The 27,776-nt window shown below is 37.3% G+C and overlaps 1 protein-coding gene across 10 annotated transcripts in view; it reads left to right on the top strand.

Annotated features, from left to right (window-relative positions):
• ADAM22 (ADAM metallopeptidase domain 22) overlaps positions 1–27,776 on the top strand; it is a 236,061-nt gene that overhangs the window by 97,221 nt on the left and 111,064 nt on the right. The gene's annotated exons all lie outside the window — the stretch shown is intronic.

Here is a 27,776-nt window from a genome sequence, read left to right as displayed (position 1 = left end):
TTTTCACATATCTGTAAGTGGTTCTACTACTTCCCCAGATATCCAGGCTTATTAGATATCTGTTGCAGATGATTTGGTAAAGAGAAAATTTGAATTTTGATTAGGGTTAGCTTTCTATTGCTGTGTAACAAATTAAACATAGAGGCTTAAAAGAGCACAATTTATTATCTCATTGTTTCTGTGGGTCAGGAGACCATTTTCAGATTAGCTGGGTCTTCTGCTCAGGGTGGAATAAAGGTGCTGGCTGGGGAGGTCATTGCATCTGAGGCTCAGGGTTCTCTTCTGAGGTCATTCAGGTTATTGGCAGAATTCAGAATGAACTTGAGATTGTATGACTGAGGTCCCTGTTTTCTTGCTAGCTGTTGTCTGGAGACCTCTCTCAGCTCCTAGATGTCACCGTCAGGTGCTCGCTACATAGTCCCTTTCATTGGCAGTTCATAGCATGGCTGTCGCTCTTTCCAGGCCTGCAGGAGACCTTCTGCTGCTGCTTCTCGACCTGATTAAGTGCTCACCTGATTAAGTCAGGCCCACGGCATATTATGTCCCTTTTCATTAACTCAGAGTCGGCTGATAAAGAACCTTAATTACATCTGCAAAATCCCTTTTTCCATATAATGTACCATAATCATGAGAGTGGTAGCCCACCCTATTCGCACTCCTACCCATACTCAGGGGGAAGGGATTATGCAGGGTGTACGCATCATGGGGTAAGAATCCTGGGGGCCAGCGTAGAATTCTGCTTATCTCAGGATAGGTGGAAGCAAGCATGGTCATGACTGCCATCATTAGTTATTTAAATGATGACCTTAAGATAGTTACACTAACATAGGTGGTGCCAATAGAATACCAGTTTAAGATTTCATTTGTGTGTGTGTGTATGTATGTGTGTGTGTTTATGAAAAATTATACTAATTATATATACATATTGATATGTATTTTTATTTTTATTTTTTTATATTTTTTTAACATCTTTATGATAGGTATTTTTAAAAAACATACCTAGAAAATGTTTTAATATGCATGCATCGTACATTACACTGTACTAATTTTATCTTCAATATGTCTTTAATGCTTATTGGTATACATTTCCCACAACTCAACCATATTTGAATGTGAAATTTAAGATTACTTTTGGAATTATTATGTTTTTATTGAGAGATACAAGTGAGTACTTTTCGCCCTTATTCTTTGTTATAAAATTCTGGAAAATTATACATGTTTTTTTCCCTAGCTAACATGGTTAAAGTATAATATGAGTTGACTGTCTTCATCTATCCTTCCAGATAAGGCTAATTGCTTCTGGTGAATAAGCAGAATGTGGCTTTCATCCTACTTCACCCTCTGACCTTTGGAGGAAAAACATTCCTCTTATTTTCAGTTGTTTTGCATGTATGTGTGTGAGCCAAACTACATTTGAAATGTTATTTTTCTTAGCAACAAATCTGTTAAGAAAAGAAATAAAAATGTAGATTTCTTATTTGAATAAAGAGAATAGTGTTTCTGCTCTGGTTTCCCCAAATGTATTTATAAATAGCATCTGTTTCTACATAAATGTAGAATTTGTTGTTACTTATTTTTTGCTTGTGTTGCTAAAATTGGTGGTAGAGCCTTTCTTTGAGTCATATCTATTTTGTATTCTTTGCTCTGCCTTCTAAACCATTTCCCCAATCTAAGAAGAAAGTACCTCTTTAGAGGAGCCAGTGTTTTTTGTTGATTTTGCATAAATCAGAGCCTATTGCCAATTTTTGGGTATTTATTCAATAGGCTATGAAAAAAGAGATATTCAAACTTACTTCTATTTTACAGAGGCTGGTATTCAAAAATTTATATGATTTTTTACAAATATGGTATATTAGCCAGAGTATTTTGCAGGAAAAAAAGAAGGAAGAAGTAAACTTTGTTTTATTTTCAAATCAGTGGGTTATGCTGATAAGGTATTTTGCTGATATGAAATTAAATACTGACACTTGAAGACCTGTTTTGTTTGTTTAATTTGGAGCTTCTGTAGGTATCAAGGCCATTATGTGGAACATTATTTTACATATGTATTCATCGATTACTCTGCTGTAGTCCCTCTAACTTTGTACTTGATCTGAAGGCTTTTAAAATGAAATTGGAAATTAATATGCTTATCTCTACCCACATACACATTCAGTCCTCATTTCTCTTGATTGGTTTTGCATTTCTCCTCTCTTAGGGAAGAAAAAAAAGAAAGATTCATGGCTCCATCAGTAATTGTATTCATCTTCCAATTCAAGTCTTTCTTGAACTTGTTCAGGTCAGGCTGACATTTTGCCACAATTAAGGAGGTCTTGATGATTTTAAGATAATGACTTGTTCTTGAGTGTCACTAAAATGTGTTTCTCACCCAATCTCAAGGTGTTTGATGTGTTTTAGGCCCTGGTTATCTTGTTCATTCATCAGTATTTCTTCCTATTTTCTGGGTGTTGTACCAGATCTAATTGTGAGGATATTAATAGCCTTCTAAGGAATGGAATATACCACAGCTATAGAAGGGAGAATTTGTTGCTACTGGTAGCAAGAAGGTGGATGAAACACACTTTTTGGTGCAGTGGTCAGTTTTCAAGTAGCTTACTTGTTTTTTCTCTTTGTAAATGTTTGGTGCTAGTTGCATTTTTCAAATCTGCAGTTTCAAACAATAGTGCCATTTCTTATCTGAAACATGGATATTAGGGTAGTAACTGTTGGGAAAGTAATGAGTAATTCAGTCATTATTTTATTAAATGTATACATTAGCACAGATATATGAACATATGGATAAAGAATGTTCTATTCTTCATGGTAAGGTTTGTAGTATTCCATATTATAAAAAATGTACACTTAGAAATGTACATTCTTTTTCTATTTGAATAAAGATATATGCAACCTACTAAGGAGAGCATTTACATTATTTCAGATACATCCGTGCACATCTACACATATCGACACGTGGGTGGACACTGTGGAAAATTTTTCATCAGTATGCGTACAATTTAGAAGTACAAGAGATCCCAGGGAAAATAATTTCATCGTTAGCATCAAAGATACTTCTTTTCATCTATTTTTATGTATGTGCATTATATAAATCAAATATGCCATTCTTTTCATTGCTACAATATGGCTTATATTAAAACCAAAGAGAAGTACTTCTTTTTGAAATTGGAATAGGGAAGTGAAACAATATGCAACCTATTAAAAAGTAAATATTTTAAATATTTGTCAAAATTGTAGTCATATTATGGCTGTTTATAACTCTTGGATATTACACTGCAGCTTCATTCTTAGTTAAGCTATTGGTAATTACATTATTTAAAGAAAGTGGTTTAAAATTAATGTAGAAGTTATTCTTCCCTTTTAGATTATAGATAGTGCATTCACATATCATCTGTGACTATGATGATAATGGCATTTTTTAGAATGCTCATGAACTACCATGTTATCTTCTCTTTTAGATGTTCTCATAATAATAATACACAGATGGATGAATATGTGGAATTCCACTAATCTACCTTAAGTTGGAGAAATTCATTCTAACGCATGTAATAGAGACTTTTTTATCATGAATCTCCTTTGCTAACCCTCTCTACCTACTGCAGTTAGGTTATTTTTAATAGGACTTTCATCTTGAAGAGTCCTTTCATGTTCATTGGCCATCTTGTTGCTACAGGATAAAACCCTCAGTAGCCTGTTTTTACCCTTTTCCATTAATAGAGGGATGTGGTTGTTCAGAGTGTGGACTCAGGAATAAGACCTACTGGAAATGAATCTGGTGCTGTCATTGACCAGATGGGGAACTTTGGGGTTCCACGTGACCTCTCTAGGCTTCTGCTTCTTACCTACCAAAAAGGATCATATTTATACCTACCTTATTGGTGGATTACGTACTTCAGTGAGCTACTAATGCATGTAAAGCACCTAGCACAGTGCCTGGCACCCAGTAAGCCCTCCACAAACACTAGCTGTTAGTATTATTTCCTCAACTCTAGTCCTCAGGTCTAGGCAGGCTTATCTTTTCACTACCTCTGGAGTTGCTTGCAGTTTTGTCCTTCCCACAACTCCACTTTGGTTATTCCTCTCATTTGAAATGTCTTTCTCTGTTTCTCTCCATCCTACTAACATTAAGTCTATCTTCTAAGAATGAACTCTTATCCCTTTGGTGAACCCTGAGATGACTGTTCTAATTCACCGAGATCTTTTCTTTTTGTGAATTCCATGTGCCTACCATCAGTTCCATTTACCGTGACTCTCAATCATACATAGTGCTGAGATCTCTTCTTTGTATTTTCTTGCTTCCATAATAAGACTTGAAGTTTCATGGGTTCAAGTGCCCTTTAAATTCCCACATCTTCCTGAGGACTGAACATGCAGGCATGTTGTTGAACTGTGTTTTGTCTTAAAAAAAAAATAGTTTTGTGTTATTTACCATTAACTGTACATATTTGCAAATGAAAACTGAATATTCTACTAAATATTTTAATTGTTAACGATTTTATTAAATATGTGAGTTTGGAATACATTCATGTAGAAATTTTCTTTGTCACTTATTTTGGCAGGGTCTTTCACAAAGATTTATTTAAAAAGTAAAATTTTAGATTACACATATGCAGGGCACTATGTATTTATAAATAAATCAATGGATGAAATAAATACATCAAATGTATACATTTAAATAAAATTATGTGTAATATGTAAGAAAAAAAATTAAATACGTTTTTAAAAAGTAAAAGATAAAAGTGGGACTAAGAAAGGTTAGGGTTTTATTTTAGATTCCACATAAAAGTGATAGCATGCAGTATTTGTCTTTCTCTATCTGACTTACTTCACTTAGCGTAATGTTCTCAAGGTTCATCCATGTTGTTGCAAATGTCAAGATTTCCTTCTTTTTTATGGCTGAATAATATTCCATGGATACATTTACATTTTCTTTACCCATTCATCTGTCAGTGGACACCTAGGTTGTTTCCATGCCTTGGAAATTTAAAATAATGCTTCAATTAACATGAATATATTTTTGAAATTCTATTTTTGATATTTTATTTTAATAAAAGTGAAAATGGAAATCCCTTGAACATCTCTGCCTCCTGGTATTCCTCTTCTGCTATGTTTTCTCGGTTTTCTCCTCATGTCCTGCCCTGTTTCTGGACTGTTGCCAACTATTAAAACAGAATAATGGTGTTCCTTGTTACATGTGTAAAAAGGACAATATTTGTGCTGTTCTGTGGCCTTTTTTTTTTTTTACTAACTTTATTTTATAAATATTTCCATATTAAAAGTAGATTCATATCATCATTTTTAATGGTTAAATAGTATGCCAATATATGGTTGCTCTATGATTTATTTATTTATTTTATTTATTTTTTTTTTATGATTTATTTAATGATTAAGCTATTAGTGGATATTTTGATTGTTTCTAATATTTTGCTATTTTAATATGAATATCCTTGTTCATGTATGTTAGTGTTCTTGACCAATTATTTTATTCAGATACATCCTTTATTTATGATGCATATTGTCAAACTTCTATCTATAAATGTTCCCTGGAGGTCCAGTGGTTAAGACTCTGCACTTCCAATGCAGGGGGCATGAGTTCGATCCCTGGTTGGGGAACTGGGATCCCACATGCCGCGCTGCACAGCCAAAAAAAAACAAAATTTACTCTCTCAATATTAGTCTGTGTTCCTATCACTTCATTAATCTTTCAAAATCCTTGCCTGTGATAGGTTACTTTTTTTTGTTCTTTTAATATTCTTTTCTTTATTTTTTGATTCTGGAAAGGTTGAACATATCTTTTGATATGTTTATTGACCATTTGTAGGCATTTTATGAATCACTTCTTCATGTAATCTTCCTGTTTTCTACTGGGATGTTCACCTTTTTCTTGCTGACTTATACATTAAGAATATTAACTATTTGTTTGATATACAAGATTGTCACCAAGTCTGGAAACACGGAAGAATATATGATGAATTATTTATAGGTATTATATTATAATTCATGATCAAATAATGTTATCTATGTTTCCACATGTTGTGGCCATCCTATATCTTCTACAAAGAATTCACCCTTCACTCATTATCCCCCAGTGTGTCATTTATCATTAACTGAGTTTGGTGTAGCTTGTCAAAAGGACTACTTAAATTTTTATGTAGCAAAATCTATTAGATGTTTTGTTTTCAGTTTTGCTTTTAGAAAGGTCCTCTTCATTGAGGAAATTGAGGAAGTAGTCATTCAAGTTTTCTCCTACTACTTTATGTTTTTATTTTTAATAATTGTCGATTTAACCCATTTAGAATTTATATAGGTATTAGTGTGAAGTAAGTCTCCGCCTTTACTTTTCAGAAAGGCCTGCCAATTGTTCTCATTGGAGGCCTCTTGAAGTTTTTTTTTTTAATTAATTAATTAATTAATTAATTAATTAATTTTAGGCTGCATTGGGTCTTCATTGCTGCGTGTGGGCTTTCTCTAGCTGTGGCGAGCCAGGGCTACTCTTCATTGTGGTGTGCGGCTTCTCACTGCAGTGGCTTCTCTTGTGGAGTACAGGCTCTAGGCGTGCCGGCTTCAGTAGTTGTGGCTCGTGGGCTCTAGAGCTCAGGCTCAGTAGTTGAGGTGCACGGGCTTATTTGCTCCGCGGCATGTGGGATCTTCCCGGACCAGGGCTCGAACCTGTGTCCCCTGCATTGGCAGGAGGATTCTTAACCACTGCATCACCAGGGAACCCCCTCTTCTTGACATTTTAATGGCTACTAATAGGTTACGAGTTCTGGGAAATCCCTTAACCTCTCTGACTCTCAGTTTTCTTATTTTAATATAGGGAGTTAGGTTATTTCCCATCTTAAATCGAAGTTCATGGAAGGTAGATTACTTGTCCCTGGTCTGACATATCATCTATTCTGGAACAGAACTTTTCCATGTATACTCTTCCATGTGCCATTTGGATAACTAAAGTTTGGGGTGAATGGGATTTGTCTATCATGACATTGATCATAAATTGAGAAATCTAAAGTTAGAGTTGGTGAGTAGTTGGGACCTTGGTGATTTAATACATCCAACACATTCACTTTATAAAGTGAAAAACAGAGTTCTTCATCTTAATGTTCTAAATTCAAAATCAGGCAATTCATTGCTTTACTTTTCTTTAAGGGAAGAACTAAAGCCAATTGTTCTTTACTTGCCTCCGACTCTTTTTCTCTGGGTTCAAATCAGTACCCCAGTACTACAGCTCTTGATGTGGAGGGTTTTTTATAATGGAATATGCTATTGTTTCTTCAAACTCAGCTAATATCAAAGACCTATCTTTTGCTTCTTTCCATTTCTTTTATTGCTCAATTATCCTTTGTCCTCAAGACCTTGTTTGGAACAAGTTTCCTAAGACTTACCCAAGTTTGGAAGCACTGAGAGATAGACAGGAAGCTGGAGAGCAAAGAATCACTGTTTTTTCTGATAAAACATCATGCATTAATGAGAAGGCCAGATGATCCTATTAATGCTTCCTATCTCCATGTCTTCAGTAACGTCTAGACTTTGGTATTTAGGACAGATTTGGGTCTGAGGAGTGGACACAGTTTCTCAGACTCTCCGTGTTCACATTGGTTGGAGCAGAGAGGAAAAGAAAAGAGAGGAGGTCCTCGGTGTTTACAGTCTTTTACAAGGTTAACATTACCCAAGTCAGAAATGTGGACCAGTGTACCCCTCACCTGGTCAACTCATTCCTTCAAGACAGGGAGAAGGGTAGGAATCCAGGAAAGAACCCAGTTGCTGAGCCCTCACATGAAAATGAGGAATATGGGAGGGAAAGTGAGGCTCCCAACATCTTTCTTAACCACTTCCCATGTTTAGTTATGGCTCTTTTTTTTTGCACATACCTTTTTTATGTGTTTTGTGTTTTCTCTGCTTGAACTGTAATAACCCAGTTTTCTTAGTCTCCAGCCTCTCGCCATGACAAATGTTTTACCTACTGTTTGAATTGCTAGTCATCTTTTCAGGCTTTCAAACCCTGATATCATTCCTCATGGCCCCTACGTATAAGAAAAACCCCACATGACTCTCAAGCATTTTGAGAAATGTCCTGTGCAACCTCTAGTTCCCACTTCAATTTCATTTAATTGCAATTTTTTTAATATTTATGGAGTCCCTGCTAACTGTTACAGTTTTATACTTCTTGGTAGATCTGCATAGAATATTCATAGATTCTTTCTTTTCCATCCTCTTTATTTAATAAGAGAAATGCTTAAGTTTTATTAAAACATTCCCTCCAAATGCCTAATTCATTTGATACTGAAACCTAAAATTAGAGCAAAAACCAGAGAGTGCCATGTGGGAGATATGTCAGCCTTGTGGATATATGTTTGGTCTTTTTCATTTGCATGTGTGTATTAATAGAGATTATTTTGTTTCAGGATCTCTGCTTATTCCCCAGTAACTGAACATGAAGCCTACCATTATGCTTGATTTCTCTTTTATAAAAACATAATTTGAAATTTATGAATGAAAAGCAGCACTGAAAACACTCTTTTTCCTTTTCCTGGGTTGGTGGCTGAATTTAGACTGAGAGGAATACAGTGGTTCATCAGATAACTGTGAAAAGGGGTGCCACATACAAAGGCCTTAGATAATCAATCCCTCTGTGTTTGGAGTATAGACATGCACAACTGATATATATGACACTTTCTCCTTGGCTTTCTTATCTCCTTTTGCATATTTTCAAATGCAAAAAGTTCAGTAATTTCCCACAAGATAATGCACTCTTAAAAGGTTTCCATAGAGGTAATTTTCTAAAATCTAAGAGAATAGGAGACCAAAGCATCCTTAACATTTTTTAAAATTAATTAATTAATTTATTTATTTTTCGCTGCGTTGGGTCTTTGTTGCTGTGCGCAGGCTTTTTCTAGTTACGGTGAGCGGGGGCTACTTTTTGTTGTGGTGTGCAGGCTTCTCATTGTGATGGCTTCTCTTGTTGCGAAGCATGGGCTCCAGGTGCATAGGCTTCAGTAGTTGTGGCACGCGGGCTTCCGTAGTTGTGGCCCGCGGGCTCTAGAGTGCAGGTTCAGTAGTTGTGGTGCATGGGCTTAGTTGCTCTGCGGCATGTGGGATCTTCCTGGACCAGGGCTTGAACCTGTGTCCCCTGCATTGGCAGGCAGATTCTTAACCACTGCACCACCAGGGAAGTCCCCATCCTTAACTTTTATGTTCGCAGTTTTGTGTTTTGATTATTAGCTCTTTGAATATAGACACTAACTCTGGGTCAGGTCATAGTGTCAAGATCCTGACTAGTTTTCTTTCCATTTATTGCTCATTTAAGCTAGTTTGAGGAGTGACTATGAGATGATGAAGCTCTTTTTAAACAAGCTTTTCAAAACTTGTACAGCCAGGTGAGTTGTCCCATTCAAAGTTGTCATCACAGGAAGGCATTGCACTTATTACAATAACAGCTCTATTGCTGAAATCAATGTTAGATCTTTTGAGGAGGATTGCTATAAAAGTCTATAGCACATTTTGGGAATCTTTTTAGTGGTGGCATAACATCAGTAAGTACAGGTAAATTTGAATCTCCAAAGTAGCCAACAGCCACTCACAATCATCTCTTCAGTAGGATGGGTGATTGGCCTATTTATTATTTTGAAGATATGGTTAGGAAATAATGAGACTGGTTTTCTTATGTGTCACATAAATCATCTCTGAAGGCAATTCCAAAAGGGAAAGTTTAACAAAGTTTTCAGCTATTGCAGTATTACTGGCATAAGTGAAGAGGATCTCAGGAAGACAGTTTTGAAAGTGACAGCATTCAGCTGGTTATTTAGTTCTGCTACAATTTTTAAAAACCACTCACACTCATTATTAATTGTAGCATTCTGGTATTGTGAAGAAACAAAGGCATTTTGGTGGAACCAAAATAAAGTAGTTTGACTTGGTGTAATTACCATTTGCACATTAGCTGGAAATGGCCCTTGGAATTGAAAGATAGGTAAGGAAATGACAGCTAATGGAATAGAATGAAATGTGTGAGAGCAGAAAGGGCACCTTTTAAGGACTTATTGCTAGAGTTTTGAGACATGGAGAGATATAATTTTCTATCTTTGGTGTCTATTTCATACCCATATGGCCTAGATTTCCTTGGCTCTGGTTTAATCTAATAATTGTCCATCATAAAAACTATATGATCATGATAGAAAAAGAAACATTTCAAATGCCCTGCATGTATCTGGCAGATTCAACCCTTACATATATCTTTCCTCCATTATAATGACAGTGAGGGTGTAATAAGCTTACAAGAACAAAGCAGACAAGAGACATCAATAAAATTTTGGAAGATGTAACAAAAATGGACAAGTGGTAACTGACTTAGCCAAGTGGAAAAAGCTGACTACTAATTGCAGTGGGAAGCAGAACCTGGGAAAGACTCTGGAGATGGAGGCTCCAGATATCTCAGAAAACTGGGGTGTGGTGTGGGGCTGAAGAAGGTAGGTTTATCAACTTAAAAAGACGTTAACTCTACAACTTTGTTTTATAATGGGAAATCCAACAGTCATACTTTTATTTTGTTTTACATCTATAAACATATGGAGGAAGATGGAAGTGCCAGCGATATTCTTTTGGCTTAACATTATTTGTGCTTTGCAGAAAACAGATATGTCTGTTTAATATTTTAATAGGATAACAGATTATTAAGTAAAGCAACTAAATAGAATTACTGACTATTTGTTTCTCACAGAATATTCTAGATATTGGATATTGGCAAATTCTGAACTCACAGCACAAGCATGAGTTGAGATGGCAGTGCTTTTTCCACTGCTTACGAGAAATACAACTCTCTCCTGCCCCAAGAAGTTTGTGTGGCTAGTAAGGAATTCCTGCCTGATGTTCTTGCCTCAGAAGCAGGGCTCCTGGCCTCGATTCGAAAATAAAAGTGTGTCTCATGTTCAAAAAAAAAAAGAATTACAGACTTTTTAAAGGTTATACTTACTTTTATAAGACATAGCAACACTTTTTCACATCTGGATTCTGGATAAGAATCTATTGTTGGAAATCATGTTTTCTAAGACTATTCTATGACTTAGATTAGTATTTGCTTTCCTGCTGCTCTAGAAGAAGGAATGTTTTCTTTTCATCTCGACAAACTTTCTTTCACCAATAGTTGGAAGAGCCTATCTTGTTAAAGCTGAGTGTTGGAATTCCAGTAGTTAGAAAAAAGCAGGTTTGAAATGCATGAAGCTTATAATATGGATTACCAGATATTTAAGGAGACTATCTAGCAAAAAAGGAGGCGATCAAAACAAACAGATGAAAAGAATTCAGTTGAAACAAAGAAAATGAAGGGAACAGAAGAAAATCTTTAAAAACTAACTCAATAATAATATATTCAGAGGTATAAGTACTGCATCTATGAAACAAAAAAGTGCTATTTAAAAATACAAAGAAAACAATTAGAAAAAATATTAGAAACAATAAAAATCAATAGAAGGGTTGAATGATAAAGTTAGGGGAAAAAAAGTCTCTCAGAAAACAGGACTAAAGGTGAAGAAGTAGAACATAGGAGAGAAAAGATAAAAACTGTGAGAGGATCAATCCAGGAGATTAAACATCTGACTAGTAAGAATCCCATAAAGAGAGTAGAGAGAAAATAGAGAAAGGAAATTATCCAAAATTATTCTTTATAACTGAAGGACATGAATTTCCAGATTGAAAGGTCTCAAGTGTCCAGAATGGTGAACGAATGAAGACCCACATAAAGACATATAATTCTGAAGTTTTAGGATAGTGGAGATTAAAGAGAAGGTCCAAAAAGCTTCTTTAAACAAGAACTAGGTCACATTGGAAGGAACAGAATCAGAATAACATCCGATTTCTCATTAGTAATACTAGATGCTGGGAGACAGTGGAGCAATGCTGTGTCAATTTCTGAGGGATCTCTGTACTTACAAGTCCAAACCAGCAGTCAAAGGTGAGTTCTCAAAAAATGTACATACAAGGTCTGAAATAAATGAACATCATGCATTATTTATTTGGAAGGTACTGGAGACTGAGTCCCACCAAAATAAAAGGGAGAAGATCAAGAAAGATGAAGATGTGAGATATGGAAACAGGTTTACAGTGAGAGAATCAAAGAGGATTCCAAGGATCATGGTGAACGAGAGATATCAGGATTACAGCTATGCAACAAGCTTAGAGTCCATTAGTCCAGATATGAGCAGGAGGATGGAGGGCCACAGGAGGGATGTAGCTAAGAAAAAAAATGAAATTGATGTAGTTCCTGACATGTTTGATCATATTGAAGGCTTTGCGGCTCTGTGGGAAAGTTTGGGCTGATTTAGTGACATACGTAGAAAATTAAATAAATAAGAAGAGAAGGAAAAGTACATGTTGGGGTTGGGTTTCACTGGGCAAGAGGATGAACTCTGGAGTCAGACCATCTGAATTTGAATCCTGTCTCTACCACTTATCACACTTGAGTATCCTTGAGTAAGTTACTTATCTCTCTGTGCTTCCATTTCCTCATCTGTATGGAAATACTAATAATACCTACTTAACAGGATTGTTGTAAAGATTAAATGAGTTAATGCCTGTGAAGCTGTTAGGTCAGTAGTAGTAGTATTAGTAATAATAGTAGTAATAGTAGTAGTAAAGGCTCAAAATTATAACCATTATTTTATTATTGCTATTAATTTTAAAATTATATATCCAGACATATAAGTTTACACATACTTCTTTTTGAGAAATGTGGTGATAAATACCCAGAAGAAACTGCTTAACAAACTGAAAACAAAGCAAAAAATTTTAATATCCTATAGGGCCATCACTCAAAGGTGAATTTTTTAAACACTTGGTTGCATTTCCTTCCAACTGTTTTTTCTGTGCATTGTTTTATTTATATAATTGTTCTATTCTTTCTATATAATTTCATGTACTGCTTTTCTTTTTTAACTTAAGAAGCATTCCCCTGTTAATACAAACTCTTATTAAAACACTTTGTTGAATTCATTATTTTCCACTGAATGGATGGAAAAATAATTTGCTCAACCAGTCATTTCTTTTCGTATACTGAGGTTGTTTTGTGAATAACTTTGGGATGATGGCTTTGTGAAATACATTTCAAATTTAGTTTTGTTTATTTCCATGAAATTATATATGTAACATTTCTTTAGTTTCTTAAATGTAAAACATGTTTATTGTAGATGTTTTAGATAACATGTAGAAGTAAAACAAGTAAAATAAATGTAGCAGTTAACTAATTACCCAGAGATAGACACTGCTAGCATCTTAATGTATGCTTTTTTCTCTTTTTCCTTCATACATATATATTTTTCTTTCTTTTGCAAAATTTGGAACTTTTCTTAAGTAGACATTATGAAAAATCTTTTAATATCTTCAATGACATGTTAGTGTTAGCAGAATATTCAATTCTAAATTGTTGTACCCTATTTACTTAATTGCTTGTCTGTTATTTCCAGTGTTTCTCCATGATAATGTTGTATTGACAATCTTTATAACTAAACATCTGTACACATTAAAAATTGTTTTCCTAGGTTACATTCTTAGAAACAGAATTGCAGTTAAAAAGGATACATATTATAAAGCAGAAACTAACACACCATTGTAAAGCAATTATACTCCAATAAAGATGTTTAAAAAAAAAAAAAGGATACACATTTAATTTGTAGTGTCAGACTGTCCTCCATAAAAAGTCTACAAAACTATGCTTACAGTGTTTGTGCTAGTAGCCCCTAGTAGTGTTCCCTAGTGTTCCCTAGTAGCCTTTCAACACTAGGTTTTCTAATAAAAATTATTTATAAAATGGCATAAAACAACTTCTATGTAGTTGTTTTCCTTCATTAGATTCCTGGGTATGAAGAATATCAGAATTTTAAGACGTTTACTAAACTTTGAAAGATTGCTTTCTCAAAAGATGGCAGTAATTGACCATCATTAACAGTGGGTAATAATGCCTATTAATCTGTGTTCTCACTAAGGATGGGACTGTTCTATTCCTTACACAGATTAGTAGGAAAACATTGACAGGTTGACAGAAAAAGGCATTGTAATAGTCCAGGCACGATATCATGGTGATTCAGAGCAGGGTGGTAGCAATGGAAGTGGTCATATTCTGGATATATTTTGTAAGAGAAATTAAGGAGACAGTGACCACTCCTTGGTGTTTGGCAGGGTGACTGGAAAGACAAAGTAGCCATTTTTGAAGATGGGAAGACTGTAGGAAAATCCTGTTTGTCAAGCCAGATCAGGGGCTCAGGTTTGGACATATTAAGTGTGATATGCTTATTTGATAAACGGGAGGAGATGTTGAGTATGGAGTTGGACATATGATTCAGGAATTCAAAGGAGAATTCTAAACTGGAGACATAAATCTGAGGGTCATCAGAATATAGTTGTTACTCAAGGGGAGACATTAGATGAAATCACCAAAGGAGTGAGAGCAGGATCAAAGACTGAATCTCCAGGCACTACAATGTCTAGACGTTGGGGGAATGGGAAGAAACTAGCAAAGGGTATGGAAAAACAGCAGCAGGAGAAGTAGGAGAAAAACCAGGAGAGTGTGGTGCCTGGTAGGAAGTCTAAGGAAATATTTCCAAGAGAAAGGGGCCATCAGCTGAGTCAAATGCTGCCTATAGGTCAAGTAATATGAAGATTGAGAATTGACATTAGATATAACAACATGGAAAGGTAATTAGTGACTTCGATAAGAGTGGTTTTGGTGAAGTGGTGTGGTGAAAATCTGATTAGATGGGTTCAAGAGATAAGGGAGGAGAAAAAGGAAAGATAATGACTATGGGTAATTCTCTTGAGTGGTTTTGCTTAACGGACAGAAGGATATATAGCAGTCGTTGGACAGGAAAATTGTGTTGATAATTGTTTTGTTTGTTTTTGGAAATGGGAGAAATAACAGAGTTTATACAGTAATAGGAAAGAGCTAGTAGAAAGGGAGAATTTGATGATGCAGGAGAGGAAGGGATATCTGGTGCCATGTTCTTGGGTAGGCAAGAAGGGATGGATTGTGGTGACCAGTGGGGGGATTGGCTTTGAATAATTACATGGACAGCTAATTCCTAGGATGGGAAGAAAGGCTGGGCATATGAGTGCGGATGCTAGTAGGTGTAGAGAAGTGGTGATGGGAGTCTATGGAACTTACCTTTTGATTGCTTTTTTCTCAGTGATGTAGGGAGCATAACCATCTTCTCAGAACAGATGGGGAGTAGATGTTAGAGGTTTGAGAAAAGAGGGAGAAGGTGTGAAATGGTATTGAGACACAGTTGGGAGAGTAAATGTCCTAGAAAAATGGAGTATAATTGCCAGGCAGCTTTAAGGGACCCCTTGAGGTTAGTGGTTTTCAGTGTAAAGTGAGCAGTCAGCCTGATGATATGCTATTCTTCAGCTTCATTCAACTGCACTGAGCGGGCATGAAGCCAGTAAAGAGTTTGTTTCAACTAGGCTTGGTTTAGGGAAGGGAGAATCAGATGTTAGGAGATGGGTAGGGAGATTTGCAAAGCAGTGAATATTAAGATCTAATTTAATCTGAGCAAGGAAGGGAGTGAGACATGAGGGAGGTGAAGACAGTGAAATAGTAGTAAGTTTGTGGGTTATGGGTCTTATTGGGGTCTGAAATGGGGTTTTGAAAGAGAAAGCTAGGATGGATGGAGTTGGTCAGAGAGTGAGATGCTTGAATTTGAGAATATGTTGGGTGGGTGATGTAGGGGTGATGTAGAATGGAGAAGATCATTGGAGGAGATGAGTTCAAGGAGCTGAGAAGCCAGAATTGGAACAGTCACCTAAGTAGATATCAAAATCACCAATAATTGTATCAGGGGTAGTGCTGGAGAGTGTGATTGTAAACTAGAAGTTAAAAATCTTCAGGAAGGGCTTCCCTGGTGGCGCACTGGTTAAGAATCTGCCTGCCAGTGCAAGGGACACGGGTTCGAGCCCTGCTCCGGGAAGATCCCACATGCCGCGGAGCAACTAAGCCCGTGCGCCACAACTACTGAGCCTATGCTCAAGAGCCCGCAAGCCACAACTACTGAGCCCACGTGCCGCAATTACTGAAGCCTGCGTGCCTAGAGCCCATGCTCTGCAACAAAAGAAGCCACCACAATGAGAGAAGCCCGCGCACTGCAACCAAGTGTAGCCCCCGCTCACTGCAACTAGAGAAAGCCTGTGCAGCAACGAAGACCCAACGCAGCCAAAAAAAACACAAACAAACAAACAAATAAATAAATAAATTTATAAAAAAAAAAATCTTCAGGGAAATGCAGGGAAGTGACCAGGAGTCAATAAATTACTACAGGGATCAATGATAGGTGGTACAGTCTGATGATACAGGATATACAGTGGGGTTGTTTTTAGTGGAATGAAGGAGAATGGCATGACATGACAATGAGAAGCAAGAAGGATGTCCCCCCCCACCCCACCAAACGTGCAGGGTTTGCAGGAGAAGCATTTCCTCCACTGGAGAGCTGGTTCTCAGGGTAAGATGGTGAAGGAAATATTCAAAGAAGAGACTGGAGATAGGGGATTTTGCTAATGGCATGTGTGAGTTCCAGAAAGCATCATCAAAGGGTATCTGGAGATGGTTGGAAAAGGGGACAGAACCATATGTGGATTAGAGAGCTGGAGATGAAGGATGATTTGGGAGCCTGAGCTTCTTGAGGTGGCAGACATGAATGAGGATAAAGGGCCTGATGAAGTTAATCTTGATGATTTTTAAAGCATATTGCTGTGATGAGACTGAGTTTTGATGGTAGGTAGATGTTCTCTTGCCAGGAACTAACAGAATTTGGGACTCCCACTTGACTCCAACTCATAAGGTCATGAAGATGGGGGTGGGGAGCAGTCTTATTTTGAGCCCTGGGCTCTTGATCTCTGACGATGGAGTCTGGCCAAGGGATATGGTCTCACTCCTAGAATGTGGATGTGGAGAGGAAGGAGATGAAGAAGGTAAAGATGTTTATCAGTCAGATGGCAATAGAGAGAATTTGAGGCTAGCTCTGCCTTGCTGATTTTCAACTAATTAATATTATAAAAATTTCATCTTTAATTAATATAAATAATTTATTTGAACCACACCTAAAAATTGCAACTTTATAAAAATACCAAAATCTCCCATTTCTAGGGTACTCACACAAAATTTAAGTAAGTTTTGAAGTAAGTCTGGCAATTGTCTTCTTTAAAAATTAGTTCTTGATTTGGTTGTAATGGAGAGGAACATCTCCCTCTGTTGATTGTGTGCCATGAGATTTTTCAGGGACTTCTTTTAATTGCTTTGCTGTAATGTGTTCCTTGATGTCTTTGGCTTTCAGTGTGGTAATGAGTCACAATTATCAGAATATGCCAACACACCATTATATTAATAGAATTTTACTAGAATGTTTGTAGACTTAATGTGATTATACTTTCATGTCCTGTTAACATTTTTTATATATCAGAATAAACTCAGGAGATTCTGATTTGGTAGGTGTGGGGATGCCCAGGCATAACGAATAAGGATTTTATAAATAAGAGCTAATGTTAATGATAGTGCCTATTTCAACTTTCATAACCACATTTACTTTAAGTGCCCTAGTCCTGGCATACACACTGAAAGCTCCCTGCAAATTTTCATCAGATTGTGACTTCCTCAGTAGAATATAACTAAAATAGCTTCCCCTGTAGCCACAAGGGTATACAGAAACTCTCTTGCGTGTGTATAAACAGGAAAGGAATTTTCATGTTTACAAATTGGAAAATAATAAAATGAAACTTTCATCTAAAAGGCAAATTTTGGAAAAGCTTTTAATTCACATTTGTAGTTTCCCTTTAATTTAGTTCAAACAAAATAGGAATTTTAAGTACTAGTTATTACATACTGAGGATATAGATAACAGTTTTTGCACAAAACAAAGCTAGAAACAGGATGATTAATTCTCAGTGGTATGAAAGTTAAAGACATTTATCCATTTTCTGTAGTGAGGATTCTCAGCAAAGACTAGTTTGCCAAAAGGATCTGGAAGGTTAATGCTTGGCTAGACAGAATAAGAAAATAGAGAGAAGATGAAATGGGGGGAACGATGCATAGAATGGAGAGAATGGGAAAAATGTTTTCTTTTAAAAAACTTTCTAAGCTTATAATTTTTTATTCCTCTTAAATAAAATAAAGTAATGAAATTTGGGTCCTTAAATTTTTCGTTTTCCCAGTTCTGTTCTTCTGAAAAGCTTTTCATGACTTAAATACCTAATGAAATCTCTTAATTTTCCATTGTGACCCATGATCTATGGGGATTTTTACTACCTCACTGGGTGGATTATAGTCATATTTGAAGCTTTTATGATTCTTTTGCAGATCTTCCTCGACTTATGATTGGGTTATGTCCCGATAAACCCATTGTACAGTGAAAATATTGTAAGTTTAAAATGCATTTAATACACCTAACCTACTGAACATCATAGCTTAGTCTAGCCTACCTTAAATGTGCTCAGAACACTTATATTTGTCTACTGTTGGGCAAAATCATCTAACACAAAACGTGTTTTATAATATAGTGTTGAACATCTCATGTAATTTATTGAATACTGTATTGAAAGTGAAAAACAGAAAGGTTGCATGGGTATGGAATAGTTGTAAGTGTATTGGTTGGTTACCATCGTGATTGCGTGGCTGATTGGGAGCTGCTGCTCACTGCATCATGAGACAGTATCATACAGCACACTGCTAGGCCAGGAAATGATCAAAATTCCAAATTTGAAGTATGGTTTCTACTGCATGCATATAGCTTTCGTACCATCATAAAGTCGAAAAATCCTAAATTGTCTGTATGTTAATATTATCCAAAACAAATTACACTGTACTCATTTGGAGGCTGCTCTTTTTTTTTTTTTTTTTTAATGGCCTTGCCATGCATCTTGTGGGATCTTAGTTCCCCGACCAGGGATCGAACCTCGGCCCCGACAGTGAAAGCACCAAGTCCTAACCACTGGACCGCTAGGGAATTCCCTGTAGACTGCTCTAAGGAAAACATGACGTTGTGCAGTAAAACAATCATTGAATGTTCTAATAAGAAGGCATGATCAACCTATTGCCTTACAGTGTATTATTTTGTACAATTCTGTGGGTTGACTGGGCAGTTTTGCTTCATGTGGTGTTAGCTGGGGCATTATTACATCTGGAAGTTCCAAAATGGCTTCAATCACATGGTTGGAAATTAGTGCCAGCACTGGCTGGAAATTCAACTGGGTCTATCAGCTAGGGACTTTGGTTCTCCTCTACAAGGGTCTTGTTACGTGGTTGCTTAGACTTCCTCACAGCATGGTGGATGGATTCAAATATTCAAAGATGGAGAGTTCCACACGCATGGAAGTGGAAGTTGCAGATCTCAGATGTTATGCAATATCACTTCTGTCTCATTGTGTTTGGTATAGGACCAGCTCAGATGCAAGGAAAGGAGAAATGGTCTCCACTTTACCATGAGAGGAGTCACAAAGCATTTTTAGACATTTTTGTTCAACCACAGTCTATCCTTTGACCAAATTATTTACATTTCTCATATATGTAAAATGCACTAATTCCTCCAAAGATTTCCTGAAAAATCTCATTCCATTATACTATCAGGCTCAAACTCAAGGTTCAAATTCTTATCATCTCAATCTGATTAAGGCTTTTAGATGAGGTAACACAGGTACAGACCTTTGAACTAAAATGACAAGTTATCTATTCCGTATACACTCAGTATACAGTGGGGAGATGAGGACAGGATGATTACAGTAGATATTCCTATTTTAAAATGGGAGAAATAGGAGGTACCTAGCTATCACTGGTCCTCTGAAATTCTGATATTCAGCCAGGTGTATGTCACCAGTTCCCCCGTTTTGGGAAAGGGAATGTATGTTGAGTAAAGCTCTGTTCTGCTTCCTGATAGTGGTTGCCTATGGTTCTTGGCTCCACCCTTTGAGTCACCCTTTCTTTTCCATGAGAAATGACCCAGACCTTAATCTAAGTATATTTCTAGGTCTGCTTCCTGACTGTAAAAGGTTTGAATTGACTTGTCCATTTTAATCCAAGCTGGTGGTGTTTCCATTAGTGGGTTTCATGTGAATCTTAGGGATTTATCCCATCAGACAAAATGACATCCACAAATCTTCTTGAGATAGGCCTTTCTCTACTTTGGACTGTGAGTTGAGATGCCCTTAAGATTCTTAGAAGTCTTTTGTTTAGGTGAGACTATCTATGAGTCATACCTTAAGGTTCTTAGAAACTTTTTGGTGTAGCTGAGGATCTATCAATAATAGGCAGGCTCTTAAGAATCTTAGAAACTTTTTTAATATAGATGATATAGTCTAGGCAAAACACCATTAAAAGTCCTTCTGCGGTCTTATCAAAGTGTCTTACAACCATACCCTTGATTTGATCTTGACCTTGAGGTCACATTTGAATGGCAGCACTTTGGATTAGATCTTTGCTCTGAGGCTATTTCTTTGAAAATCTGTTGCTGATTCAGGTTTCGCTAATCATTTGTTTCTTTCTTTCTTATGCATTTTTAGTGGGAATACTGTAAATGATTTATCCTTCTCAGTGCATCACTTTGGGAGCCCATGATTTTGGTTTCTTCCATTATTGGCAATGTTAACTATGATCACTCAGTTAAGGTGAAGTTCCCCAGTTTTCTTCACTGTGAAGTTAATAGTAGGTTACATTTTGAGTAGGGAATTGACTATTGCGATTTGGCTGAGAGAGTTATGCATTAACCATGTTGAGTTTGAGATGTCTGGCTGCTCGCACCTCGAAAGCCAATACTGGAGAGGCAAGTGTTGCTAGAAAGAAAAGTTTGTTTTACTGCGGAGGCTGGCAACTGGGGGAGAAGGCAGAATCATTTCCAAAACCCAACTCTCCACTGTTGATCCGTGGGCAAGAGCTTTTAAAGGGGAGTTTCAGGGGTGTATAGGTGGAGGGAAAGGGCTACATGCAGAACAGCACAGTCAGCTCTGATTATCATCTTGAAATTAGTCATGTGGTGGTCTGATCAGCATCATCTTGATTATTTTAGGTACAGTTCATCTTCAGTTGTAGGGTTGGTTTTTTTGAGTCCAGTTCTCAGAATTGTGGCAGCTCATGTCATGGCTACAGTCTGGTCATCATGTAGTTAACTCCTTCCACCTGGTGGGGGTTTCAGTATCTACAAAACAGCTCCAAGGATGTGGCTCAGAATATTATCTCTAGCCCTTGAGGATGAACTAAAGGTCCTTGACTTTTCTTAATGACTAAACTATTACTATTTGGTATTATTTGACTGTTTTCCTTTGCTTCTGCATTTTCTTGTTTCTCTCATTAAATTTATTACTTGGCTAAAGTTTTTCTACAGACAAAAGGCAGGCGGAGGACGTGGAGGAAGTTCTGTCCTGGGAAAGCCCCATAGTGTCTTGCTCTGTTTCAGAGACTGGTTCAGAAAACAGGGGTGTTGGTGGATTGGAAAGATGAAGCAGCCCTTTTCTGTTTCCACTTTCTCAGTGAATACAGAAGTGAGGTCATCAGCAGGGAGTGATGATGAAGAAATGCCTTGGAGATTTTAGGAGAGAAAAGTTTGGAAGGGTCTTCTCAGAGTAAATTGTCTAGTAAATTGGACTAGTGGATTTATGGGCAGTATTGTGTTAAGGGGAACCACTTGATATTGTGGCCATAAATTATGTGGTTCAATGTATGAACATCTTGAATGGTGTTGACCATTCAACACCATTGAATGGTGTATGACCATTCAGGATGTTCTGCTTCTAGGGGTCAGAGTTTGATTCCTAGAAGAGTTAAGTTTTACCATGGTTGAGGTTTGGCCAATGAGCATAGTGGAGAGAGAGAGGAGGAAGGGAGTGATTTTCATGATAAATCATGGACTGTAAGCTAGATTAGGGGCGTAGGAGGCAGGTGAAGGACAGTGAAAAAGTAGTAGGTAGGGTCAATGGTTTAAAAGTCTCCAAATGAAATGGAGCTGGACCCCGTGGGGCCCTCCCAGGTATAAATCCTTTCTGTTTCCCCATTTCTTGTTTGTAGGTAATGGGCTTCATTCAGCCCCCTTGACTTTCCTCAAGTTCCAAATGGCAGATTCAAACAGTTGCTTATCAGGGAATGGAGGGAATGAAGAAACAAAGGAGGAGCAGTCAAGAAACAATAGTGCAGCAATGCGGGAGGGTTCTGGTTCCTCCTCAAGGAATATGTATAACCAATACCTTTGAGTTCTTCTGTAGGAACTAAGGCCCCCACCCAGGTGGAGGATGGTAACTTCAGCCTGAGCACACGATTCCTGGAGCACCACCCTCTTACCTCACTACCAACCAATCAGAAGAAAGTTTGCACACAGTGGAAGATAATGAAGACTCTGACCCCCTCCCCAGATGATTCTCTCTTTAAAAACTTTCATGGTCAAGCAGAATCTTCGGAGTTGGTTTTTGGACACAAGTCTGCCTTCTCCCCAAGTTGCTGGCCTCCTGATAAAAGCAGCCTTTTCTTTCCAACCAACACGCATCTCTCAAGTACTGGCTTTCCAGCCGAAGCTGGGTTCGGTAACACAAACAGTTAAAATACGAGTTCTAGAGAAAGATGAGTAGGAGATGATGAATAAGGAGTGGGATAATTGAAATCAGGATTTGGGAGGCCTTTCACATATGTTCTGATTTAATACTGTACCAACTTTATAAAGAAATTTTTATTATCTTCATTTTAGACATGGGCAAATTGTGTTCATAAAGATTAAATAACTTGGCCAAGGTCGCATAGTTAGTAAATGGCAGCGTTTGGATAGGAAATCAGAATATTTGCTTTTGTTTTTAAATTCCAAAACCTTTGTACTATACCAGCTGCCTCTGATTCAGTTGCACGATAGACAAAGGGTAATCATTATTATGACTGAAAATGTTTACATTGTATCTGTTTTGCTTATTCCAGGCATATTATGGCATGCAAATAAATTTTAAAAAAGGGGCCTCAGAATACATTTCTAACTTTTAAAACATCTCCTTATTTCCTTTAGAAAATGAGCAGGTTTAGAATTTGACTGAAAATGATTTTCACTTCCATCTTTCAAAATTCACAAAGAAGCATTCACACATTAGTTTTGAGTTAGCTGTAAACAGGAAGCAAATTCTACCCAGTCAGATAAAATTTCCCATGTGTTAAGAAGATCCTGCATTTTCCCACACTTAAAATTAAGTAGATTCCTACTTAATGATAAACAATTATCTTAAAAAAAAAATAGAACTTAAGGTAATTTTGATTATCTCTACTTTAGGAGGCTTCAAAAATTTTTACTGAGGTTCTAAGTTGGTGGTAGTAAGGATTTTATACTTCAGTAGAGGAAAAAATGACTTTTTTTTTTACACAGCTTTATTGGAGTATACTTGCTTTACAATGTTGTGTTAGTTTCTGCTTTACAACAAAGTGAATTATCTATACATATACATATATCCCCATATTCCCTCCCTCTTGTGTCTCCCTTCCACCCTCCCTATCCTACCCCTCTAGGTGGTCACAAAGCACCGAGCTGATCTCCCTGTGCTATGCAGCTCCTTCCCACTAGCTATCTATTTTACATTTGGTAGTGTATATATGTCCATGCCACTCTCTCACTTAGTCTCAGCTTACCCTTCCCCCTCCCCGTGTCCTCAAGTCCATTCTCTACGTCTGCAAAAAATGACATTTTAAATAGAAGGTTTCTCAGCCCAATAATTAAAATAACAATACTTAGCAGACTTCCACAATACCTCAACAAACAAAACCAAAAATTGCATGGGCTGTTTTTGGTTTAAATTACAGACAGCCCTTTCCAGCAATACTTGTAGGTATAGAGGCTTGATTGAAATAGCTGCATAATTCCTGAGCAGAGGCATTTCTTTGCTGTAATTACATTCATGTGGTGACTCATACTCTCTTAATTCCTAGATTTCATAATTCAAAGAAAAATAGTCCCTTGAAATTTGAATACCTGGAAGACTCAAAAGCTGGTTTTTAAAAAAAAAATTATTATTGTTATTATTATTACTCCTACTACTATACAATTCCTCCCCCTTTTTGATCTCGCTCATGCTGGCTCCAGTAATGGGGGTTTACTCACATGGCAGTGAAGGAGAAAGGTATCCAACATCAGGGCTGGGCTGGAGGAAAAGACTAGATATAGGTTTTTGACATAGAAGCCAGTTATGATCTAAGCCTGGCCATAGTGCTTGCCCTTGAATAGATCTCAGTAATAATGATCTTAAGGGAACAAAAGAGTAAACTGTTTTCAGGCAAGAGAAGTAACAACAGCAAAGATAATAAATCAGTTGTAAAGACTCCTAGTTCTGTTTCAGTGGTAAAGATTAGCCTCAAGCACTTTCTTGAGCTGTTTTGCAGAGTTTAAATCCCGCTCCAGCACTCAACCACCAGATCGAATGCAACCTAAGGAATGATGATGTTGACCTTTTCTGACCCTCATGACTTCAATCAACTAAAGTGTGGACTCTGTTGACCATTGCCCCAATTCTATGCTGAATTTTCTTCACCTCAAGCCCTTTCATGAATATGCATGTAACCTTAGCTTAAAACTTCCCCAGTTTTGCTCTTGGGGCAGACACTGCTTTGGGAAAGATCCCCGGTGTTCTCCTTACTTGCTGCAAGTAATAAATTCTTCCTTCTCCCACTCTTTGGCTTGAGATCCACCAAGAGAGGAACCACTTTTTGGGTAACAGGATTCACCACTGGCACAGCCCAGTTTCTCTCAAGTGACTGCTTATTTTTGACTTTCTGTTTCTCTTTCCTTCATCCACTGAATGATTGTTTTCTTTCTGAATTTACTAGTTCAGATTCCCAAGAGAGGGAATCTGGCTGGCTCTGCTAATAAACACTGCCTCTGTAGGGTAATTTTTCTCTCTCACTGCTGGAGAAGTTGTTGGAGACTGATAGCAAGGGTAGGGGGCAGTTTTTTGCAGACATCTTTCTGGTACCTCTCCTGTTGGGGGTATGGTCTTGGATAAAGAGTGGGATGTGGATGGTGGAGCAATGACAGATTTTGCTTCAGCAGATCCTGACCACGAAGCTTCACTATTTTGTTCGAAACCTTTGGAAATTTGTGAAGTATCCAACATACTCATGGTAAAAATTATATTAAAAAAAAAAAAGACAGCTGTCTGTTGGCTATGCAACAGCTATTCTCTCCACCCTGTAGTGTTGTTTACCTCCTTCTGAGTAGTCATGATGTTCATGGGAGGAGGAGAGAGAGGGGGAGGAGGAGAAGAATCTTGATTGTTCAGAGACAGATGTCCTTGTCAAAAGACTGGCTTTGGCAGGGCCAAGTAGTGTAATCCTGGCAAAACATACTTGAGAAGATGAATGCTAGAGGCTTTTTGTGAAGAGTTTGCTGACTCTTGTACAGAAATACAAGGCTTTTTTACCTTGGGATATCTTTATCCGCATGAGATGCTTAGACCTGCAGCAGCCACGTTAGGGTCATGAGAGGAGCCAGTTACAAGTACATGTCACCCACCATTCTGGTGGCAGAGCAGAAGGATGGACGTACTCCTGGTCTCATTAATGGTACTGAGCCATCACATGAACCAGCCCTGGAACCGCTCTGATGCCCAGTGGAAAATTACTCTGCTGCAATGGTTCCCTACAAGTATACTAGCTAGCAAGCTATCCCAGAAGTAAGGGAACAAACAGCAAGCCCTCACAGACCAAATTAAAATCCTCAAATCACATGATTTGCTAAATCAAATTAAAGCACACAGTGAGAAGCAAGAGGAAAGAAAAGGGTAGGTTAGCACGCTTAGGATAGGGTGCAAGTGGGGTGGAAGGACCACTCCAGCTAATGTGTACTGGGGTACACTGTATTCTTAGAATCTGCTTCTCTCTCTGCTGCATCTGCCTTCCCTGCTGATATGTAGTTACAAGGACCAGAGATGAGGTTTGGGCAAGCTCCACAGATGCAAGGTGGCCTGAGCTAATGACACCCACGTGCTGTATCTGAGAGACACAGGGACAAGTATGCCTGGTCAGGAGCTGCAGCCTGCCAGTTAGCTGGATGGACAACCATGAATTCTGTTTGTTCAGAGAAAACATGGGGCAGGAATGGGTGTCAGTAGCAGTTCTTAACCAGGGCAGTTTTAGCCCCCAGTGTACATTTGGCAATGTCTGGAGACATTTGTGATTGTCATGGCTGGTGTGTGTGTGTGTATGTGTGTGTGATGCTGGCATCTAGTGGGTAGAGGTCATGGGTGCTGCTAATCATGTGACAATGCATAAGATACTCCCCAAGACAAAGAATTATCTGGCCTGAAATGTCAGTATTGTGGAAGTTGAGAAATCTTGGGTGTTACCAATAGGTGGTTGAAATAAGACCTCATAAATATTAAGTGTTTATGTATAAGCATATCTTGCATATATAGTATCTTTTATATATTTGTTATATCATTAACACTTATTACCCAGGTGCCTTAAAAATGTTACGTATCTTTTGGTCATCCATCCCTTTCTATCAATGTGAGATACACACATGATCTTCTTACTTATGCTTTACACATCTTATGCATTCTGCCCACATCTAACAAAATTTTGCTTAGTAGCTACTTATGTATACTTAAAACATCTTAAAAAGTGTTTTGCCTATATTTTATAAACTTTAAATGTATTCACCTACCAGAATTGAAGAGTTGCAGAAGCAAATTCACATCACACCTGCCCTGGAATTTCTAACAAGAAATGATAACAATGTCCTGATTGTTTAAGCCACTTTTAGTTGTGTTTTCTACAACTTGCAGCTTAGAGCATTCTAGCTGTTTCCCCCGTAAAGTCAATAGGAAAATGTATTCCAAAGACAAATGAAACAAGGACTTAGACTATAATTATAGGTTACCTAGATAGAAATGTAAGCATCAGATACTATAAGAAACTGACTCTCGTGCCTGCATTAATGTAATGCGTGTTTGATCTTTCTGTTTACATTCCAAGCAATTGTAGGCATAGTGCTTATCATGGTAGCTCTTGTGCTTAGAAATTCACCTTTTTTTATGATTGGGACAATTTTGGATGGTGACCTTCAGAGCACTGTGAAACACATTTTTTTAGTTGGGTGAATGTTTATTAATAGAGGGGTAGATTTAGAAGTTTATATTTTTATTTATTAATGTGAATTTTATCTACATTTTACTGCTTTAAAATTTGAAGACTTTAAGACTGTTTATTGGAGTTGTGCCTTGAGGTGCCTCTATTAAAGGGGAAATGTTTTCCTCTTATATAGAATTAAAGAGAAGTATATTTAAGATGATGTAAACATTTAAAAATTATACAAGAAGGTGGTGGTTGTTTAGGAGAGATTTCAAAAAAAGTTATTTTAAAATGCTGAAAGTATATTCTTTTTCATTTCTTCTAACTTTCTTTGCCTCTGTTTAATTTTTTTTGTGGGGGAAACTAATATTTTGTTAGATAAAATATCACACGTAACATATGAGAAATGGTGAAGTATGGTAGTAAATCAAAAGTGTTTGATAAAAAGCTAAAGCAAGGATGTGGGGTGTGAGAAGAGTCAATAATTTCAAAGTTTTCGGCAAAGCAGTTGAAATGATGGTGTTGATGTTAGCTGTTGTGGAAGGCTGTGGGCCGAGCAGGTGGTGGGGAATGGGTGAGGGTCAGAGAATTCAGCCTTGGCATGTCAAGTTTGAGATGCCTATTAGATATTTAAGCAGTGATGTCCAGTAGGCAGTTACATCTGCAGTTTGAGAAAAGGTCTGAATTAGAAATATATATTTAGAAGTTGACAGCATCTTAGTACTTAAATACATGAGATAGG

The sequence above is a fragment of the Eschrichtius robustus genome, chromosome 8, assembly GCF_028021215.1.
Source record: "Eschrichtius robustus isolate mEscRob2 chromosome 8, mEscRob2.pri, whole genome shotgun sequence".
Taxonomy (NCBI): domain Eukaryota; kingdom Metazoa; phylum Chordata; class Mammalia; order Artiodactyla; family Eschrichtiidae; genus Eschrichtius; species Eschrichtius robustus.
The sequence above is the reverse complement of the archived record's forward strand: the minus strand, read 5'-3'. Positions and strand labels throughout refer to the sequence as shown.